This window comes from Antennarius striatus, chromosome 22 (genome assembly GCF_040054535.1).
Source record: "Antennarius striatus isolate MH-2024 chromosome 22, ASM4005453v1, whole genome shotgun sequence".
Lineage (NCBI taxonomy): Eukaryota > Metazoa > Chordata > Actinopteri > Lophiiformes > Antennariidae > Antennarius > Antennarius striatus.
The window spans coordinates 1,561,745-1,568,904 of record NC_090797.1 but is presented as its reverse complement, the minus strand read 5'-3'; the positions used below and the strand labels follow the sequence as shown (position 1 = coordinate 1,568,904).

Sequence of the window (7,160 nt, the reverse complement as noted above, 5' to 3'; positions counted from 1 at the left end):
CAGATATGAAGCAACCACCCCCTACCTCATCCAGCCCCCCCCCCTCACCGCCTCACCCCCTCCCGCGGTCTCTCTTTCCGATGGCACTCAGCCGTTACGTTCTCAAGGGAAGGGCAGACTGCTGGCGCCGCACTGTTTGGGCTCTCGCTGTATCACGCCACACACACACACACACACACACACACACACACACCTCTGCAGGTACGCAGGTACTCACGTAGCAAATTAAGCGTATTGTTGCTTTGGCTCCGGTGCCGTGGGGGTGAAAGGTCACTCAGAGTTCTGTTGCCACGTCAGCATAAAGTCGCTTAAATGTAAAAGTTTAATAGTTTTATTTGTGTGTTAAAGGAGTTTACATCCAGTGGGATTAACCCTTTAAAGCCTGAACCGGGGAATATTTGCCAGAAAAATCACATTTTTGGGAAACAAGGTGTATAAGTTTGTCAAAAAAAATTAGAAAATTTGTACATGTATGAGCTTTAATTTGTATATTCTTGACTAAATCCTGAGTGTTATCACATGGAAAATACAGATGCATGCGTCAAATTGTATACATTAGGTTTTTCAGGGAAAAAAAAATCTAATTTTTGACGTAGAAATCTCAAAATCCTGCAAGACCAAGTGAATCAAATGTGATAGACATGACTTTATATGGTTAAAAATGGGAATTTATTCATACATTACAATAATTTTCTACTCAGTCGGGTGTTGTTTCTCAACTCGGGCAACATTTCAAGACTTTAAGCATTAATTAGATTCTTTTTAAAAGGTAAGAAAACCAAACTGAAAAGGTGTAACCTAGTAGACATGTGAGTCGCTGTTTTACCTCAGGATGGACCTTTACTGACTGGAGGCTAAGTGCTTCCAGTCTATGTTGGTCACATAAATTCTTTGATTGTGATAAATCCCCAAACAATCCACAGAGATTCCAACCAATTTGCAAAATTTTCATAAATGCATAAACATTTAGGGAAAAAACCCCCCAACACATTTCCATTTTTAATTTCTGTGGGAAACCCACTAAACTGAGTTAAGTTAAAGAATGTCTTTGTCCATCAGATAAACGCCTGACCTGTAAATCCTGTGGTGAAAACGGAGGACTCGTCTTTCCGCGAGCGTCGTGTTCGGATCGGTTTTGATGAATTGGACGTTTGTCCGGTCTTCGCCGCGTTGAAGCGTTTTAACAGACCCAACGAGAGAAAAGAAACGAAGTGGGTAGAGAGGGGAAAAACACTCGTGACACTCGGTGTGACCTCCTGGTGAATCGCGGCCTCTTTTCGCTGGAGTGTTTTTGTGGTTTGTGGAGCTTATTTGACTTTTGACAATAAGTTTAAAGTCCGGTGTTTAGCTGAGGTAACGCCGGATTATTTTTCCAGCCTAATGTGAAGCAGTAGACGCTCTCAGCCTCTCCTCTCGTGGTAAATCCACGGTCATCTCCATCAGAGGCAGCCACTAGGGTCTGACGCTAAATTAAACCAATAAACTCTGATGCTACGGATAACATTCCCCTCCGATTGACCCGACCCCGTGACCTCTGAGACACTCTGGCCGGGGTCGTGACCTCATGGTGGCGTTGGCCCTCGACGTTGAAGGGGAGGGGCTCAGTCTGTTGGTTTGGCCTCCATGTCCTGACCTGGAGAAAAATATACAAAACAAACCTTATCCAGTCCGTTTTAGGCTACCCCAACTCTAGACGGGCCTGAAACCGGGGTCCAATCACTCTGAACGTCTTAGAACAAATTTACTAAAGCCTTTAATTGTCAGAAAAATATGTTCTTTAGACAAAATGACCGGATTTAAAACAGTGAAAACGTTCTGATAGGCTGATGATGGTGACCTTCGTAAACGGGCGACGTGTCCTGCACCTATCTGGTTCTACTGTCGTTGATCTGAATGTCTGAAATGCTGTATTTCAGGATTGGGGCTGTGACTCGTGACAGCAGACGGTTCACGACCTGAACGCCAACAAAAAAAGACTCAAACCGCTGACGGAGCCACAGTGGCGCGTAAAGATAAACCTTCAGGAATGAAGACACATAGAAGCCGTTGTACACGGTGTCTGCACAGAGGTCCTTAAACATCACACAGTCGCTTGTTCAGCAAAAAATATGTCTACTTGATCTTTATATTCAGTCATAAAGTTGGTCTCTCTTCTTCTCCATATCCTTAACTGGTCAAGACTCACAACCGTCTTCCAGGAGTCGGGGTCTACTCGAGGTTTCTGCCTCCTCACCTCTGTTTGCGCCTGGAGGATTCTGTTGGGTTTTATTTAGAACAACTCCATATGTAAAGTACCATCAGTTGACTTCCTGTATGATTTGGCGCTATATAAAATAATTTTGATTTAAGTTGTAAAGGTTTACAATGAAGTATTTTTTGGTTCTCTATGTACCAGGACTTGGAATTGGGCACAAATCAGTACGTCAAGTTCTAGAAAAGTCTTTGTACATCAGTAGTCCTCAACCTTTTTTGCTCCAAATAACAATTTGATAAAAGACTACATAAAATAGGATTTACCTTTAATTTCTTGACACTTTTTGGTGACTAAAGGATCGATATGCAGACGCATGTCGGCGTCGATTGTCAGACAAACTTGGCGTTGGAGTCTCGTCTAGTTTTCTTCCTCCTGGTTTCACTTTCCTGCATAAAGTTGTAATTCTGCACCGCTCCTGATCTCGGGAGTCGCTGATCCCTCCGAGAACAAAGCGGAGGTTTGGACACGGTAGGCGGCACGCATACGTGACCCCCCCTCCACCCACCCCCATCTTGTTTATAGGATGGAGTTTTTCCAACACAAACATTTTCTTTAGATGACACAGTGGACCTCTGCTCTCAGATTAGCATCAAATGCGCACTTAATTGCTTGAGATAGAAGCTTATTATTCCCATTAAAACGGACGTTCGAGCCCTGACCCCCCCCCCCCGGTTTTTCATTCCTCCCCCTCTTCCCCTGCCTTCCTCTTGTCTCCATTGTGCATTTGATGTGGAGATGAAGGGTAGGGGAATAAGGCAAACAAGAACAGTTTGGTGCTGAAAAGTTGGGCAATCTGGTAACAATTGGGTGCTAATAGAAGCGTTTGGAGGTCCTGTGCCGTGATGTGTTTAGCTAACAATTTCTGTTCTTGCGCTCCAACTTAACATTTTTCCGGTTGACTTCACTCTCGGTATGTTTAAACCTTTCATTTCATCCCTTTAAAGTCTGTTTTAGACTCATTTCGAGTCCCGTTTCTCGTCTTTCCCGACGCTGACTCCTGTGCAACCCATTGGCCGTCGCCTCTGTGGGATTTTTGCGCGTCTCCGACGGCACCGAGCCGGCATTCTTTCACGGGTTCACTGGCAATACTCAAGTGGCTCCCTCTTAAAAGCCCCCCCCTCCTAATCACTCGGGGACATAATCACAGGCCACTTTGAAGTAATAGTCAATTTGCTGCGAGTCCACCGTTTAACAGAACCGCTCCGACGCAAGCCGAGTCTGCCAGCCGGCCGAGGCAGATGGAACGATAAGGGCGGCCTGTGCCGGTGGAAAGTCCGCTTTCTTTTAACACTCGACTAAACAAAAGGTAGCACACACACACACACACACACACACACACGTAATGCTTTGAAAAGTGTGTGTTGTGGAGGCCTGGGGCTGTGTAGACAAAGGACAGGTGAGGTCGATAAGCGACGGCTTGTGTACGCGTGTTGTGCTGATGAGGAGTTCACAGGAAGTGGGACGTATGGCCGTCACTCAACCCGGTATACGCTCTGCCCCTGAATGCACCAGCACAATGACACACTGTACCCGCGGTGATGTCGATCTGGTAGGAAAAAACAGCGCTGGCCCGTGTTGATTGTTTACGGGACTCCGGGTGGCGCCAGGACTTGAAAAAACAGGAGAAAAACACTTTGTTTTGGTGGGGAGGGCCGCTCCTGTGGGGTTTTTTTTGTAATCAGGAGTCCTGATCGCGTTCCGGGGAGGGGGGGGGAGAAAAGGTATGTTATTCCACACGGTACACAAAGCGAGGGAACGGAGAGAGAGATGTGGGCGCATGGCGGTGTGTCTGTCTGCTCTCCTTCCTCCTCTCTTTCTACCTCTTTACCAACTTTACCCCCCCCCCAACTTGCCCCTACCCCCCCACCTATCTGGGCTACAGCTGACTCAGATCAGGAGTCATTGAAGTTCCATCCGAAAGTTCAATCTGTACCTTTCTTTAAAGTATGCACCTACCTCGGACGACACTTAGAATGTCCATGTCTCCCTTTACAGTCGTGAAAAAGTTAGGACACAAAAACGTTCACATGTCAACGTTCAAGCATGTTTTTATTTATTTCTGGAAAAGAAAGTGATTTAACTTGCAATTAAACAACAAAAATTAACATTGCGTTAATTAAAATAGCATATCACCAAGTCAACCGAGGACTGGCTAACAACTACGAAGTGGAGAGTCTTGGACCGGCCGAGTCAAAGTTCAGGTCAAATGGGGCGACTTGAAACGGGCTGGACATACAGGAAACCCTCAAACATCTCACAGGTGATGGAACTCTATGTGGAGAAGGGTGAACTTTCTTCAGGTTGATATCAGAGATGGGTCGGCGGCTACAAGAAGTGTCTACCTGAAGTTACCTCAGCCAAAGAGGGCAATGTTAGCTATTGGGGTAGGGTGTCCTAAGTTTGACCTCCGTTAGAATCCACATTTTTCTTCATGTTTTTTAGTTTGTTGGGTGGAACTGTGTGAAATTTTGTCATTTAACTGCAATTTCAACAAATTTCTTTTCCCAAAATAGAGAAAAGCAACATTGGGCATTGATATACGAACACTTCTCAATGGGTTGTCCTAACTTTTTCACGACTGTAGGCGTGTTGCGTCTCAAATCCGGGGGATTTCGCTCCATCCATGGGCGAAGACAGTTTTTGGTATTTCAACAGAAAGTTGTGATCTTTCAAAATCTACCACTGAATCTCTACCTTCAGGTAAATGATTAAAAACTCTGGAATGACGAGACTCAACGACCGTTACTCAACTCTCTAGTTCAGTTTGGAATTTAAATATTGATCATTTGATAACCTTTAATACATCCCCGTTGGATGCTCCAGGTGGATTTTGACTCTTAACCCATCGGGACGTTCCAAACAGAACCAACAGTTCCTGGTGACGTCACTTCCGTGACGGCAGCACCGCCCACCAGCACCGTGGAGCTGATTCAGACGTCACCCAACTGTCGTGTATGAGCGCCACGCATGGCGGCGCACCTGCGTTACCTGCCCGCGAACAAAGAGCCGGCTGCGCGTGAACAGAGCCGTGAGTGAGGAGGGAAGTCCTTTATCCACGCAGGTATTAGGACGTAATGACTCATGAAGACGCGCATTGTTCCTAACAGACGCGCACGCACAGGTGTAGAACATCATTATCACGCACCGCCAACTGATGAAGACTATTATACCCGCCAAATTGATTCCCCCCCCACCGCGTCGAGAACGCCATCAACAAACGTGATGTTCCAATCAGCTCATCTCGAGGAAGATGAATGAAGAAGAATGGAACGCAGCCGGGGCTCAAATCATCATCTCAAATTGCTTTTTTCTTTTTTTTTTTTATATCATGAAATGCGACTGATTATCACCAAAAAAATGCGTAAATTGAATTCTTTTTTTCCTTTTTTTTTTCATTTAAGTAATAATTGATTTGACATTTCCGAGCACTTCAAAGGCGTTTTGGCCTGAAGGCTCTGCAGTAAATTACAGCATAAAGCAGAGGATTCACTATTAGCTGAATGTCAAGTGTGCGCCCCCCCCCCTCCTTTTCTATCTCCTTTTTCCAAAAAACGACTGAAATTTTAGCCCAACTTTATAAAACTTGCCCCGTTTGCGCGCCTGTGTGCGGGTTTATTGTGGCTTCTACAAATAATCGTTTACTCCCGTATTCTTTCCTGCGTGTGTCTCCATGCGGGAGCGACAACGGGCCGAGGTGCGTTTGATATGTAAATGTGTGCGTCCTACAAAGTCCGGCTGCTATCTGTGGCCACAGACGCGCCTCCCCCCCCGCCTTCAAGAAAACACGCACAATGCACAATGAGACGCGCAACCTGAGCTCCGACCGACACGTCTCCACTGATATTTTTCATTTTTATTAAAAACGAGATACGGTCTGGTCAGCGGCGCGCTCCTCTGATGCGGTGCGTAAAAGCGCACCCGGTCCAGAAGATCATATCTGTGAGGGATTCCAGGCGTCGCTGCTGCAGTAATTAATACCCCACCACCCCCTAGTATGGATATGTTATTGATATTTAGTTTCAGTCAAACTTTCTTAAATTAAGTCTTATTTCGTCTGTTTTCTTATTTTTAGGTGTCGTGTAATTATTTATTTCAATATAAAACACCCCAGCAGCTTCCTCACTCTCACATTATTCTTATATTTTTAGTTGAGACGCACTTTCTGCTCCAACTGTTCCACCGTTCTAGTACCATATAAACCATCATAAAGCTGATTAATGAACCTACAATGACTTTCTCCAATCCTTTATTCACATTAGCTGCTTCTTTTTTGCCAATGATATTAATTGAAAATTCCTGCAGTGTTTTTTTTTCTTTCTTTTAAACAACATTCATCAGTTGATTAAAATGAAATGAGTCATTAGTGGCGTGGTGTTTAAATTTTAAATATTCTCCAACCGTAATCCAGGTATCATTTGGTTCATTATACTGCAGTACTTTTATTTTTTAGGACCAAGATATCATTTGGACCTTTATTTTTTAGGAGTATCATAAGCGGCAGTAAGTTTTGAAGGTGTGTCAGGGAATTGAAGTATTTATATGAACTATTTGAACTTTCATCGTCAAACTGACGATAAAACATCATAGAAAAACTTCCTCTTTATTCCACATGCGGAATAAACACGGGACACACATGCAGTTTGTGGCGTCGCCTTAGAAATAAACTCCTCCTTTTCCTCTTTGTCAGTTAAGAAGCATTTCTCACCAAAAACAACAACAACACACATTTACAACATATTCTCTCTTATTTTGAAAGAATCCCAAATCTGATCGGATTTACGGGATGCTGTAATTTTTTTTGAAATCTCGTCATAATCTGTTACATGTTTTAGGAATGGAACGTGCACACACACACACACACACACACACACCTGCAGACACACACACACACACACTCTTGATTGTC

General features: G+C 44.4%; 1 long non-coding RNA gene across 1 annotated transcript in view; it reads right to left on the bottom strand.

Moving 5' to 3' along the window:
- Nucleotides 1–478: 478 nt before the first annotated feature.
- Nucleotides 479–7,160, bottom strand: part of LOC137589501 (uncharacterized) — a 28,995-nt gene continuing 22,313 nt past the window's right edge. The window contains exon 3 of the long non-coding RNA XR_011034205.1: nucleotides 479–1,633. This is a non-coding gene — a long non-coding RNA (uncharacterized lncRNA). The remainder of the gene's footprint in view (nucleotides 1,634–7,160) is intronic.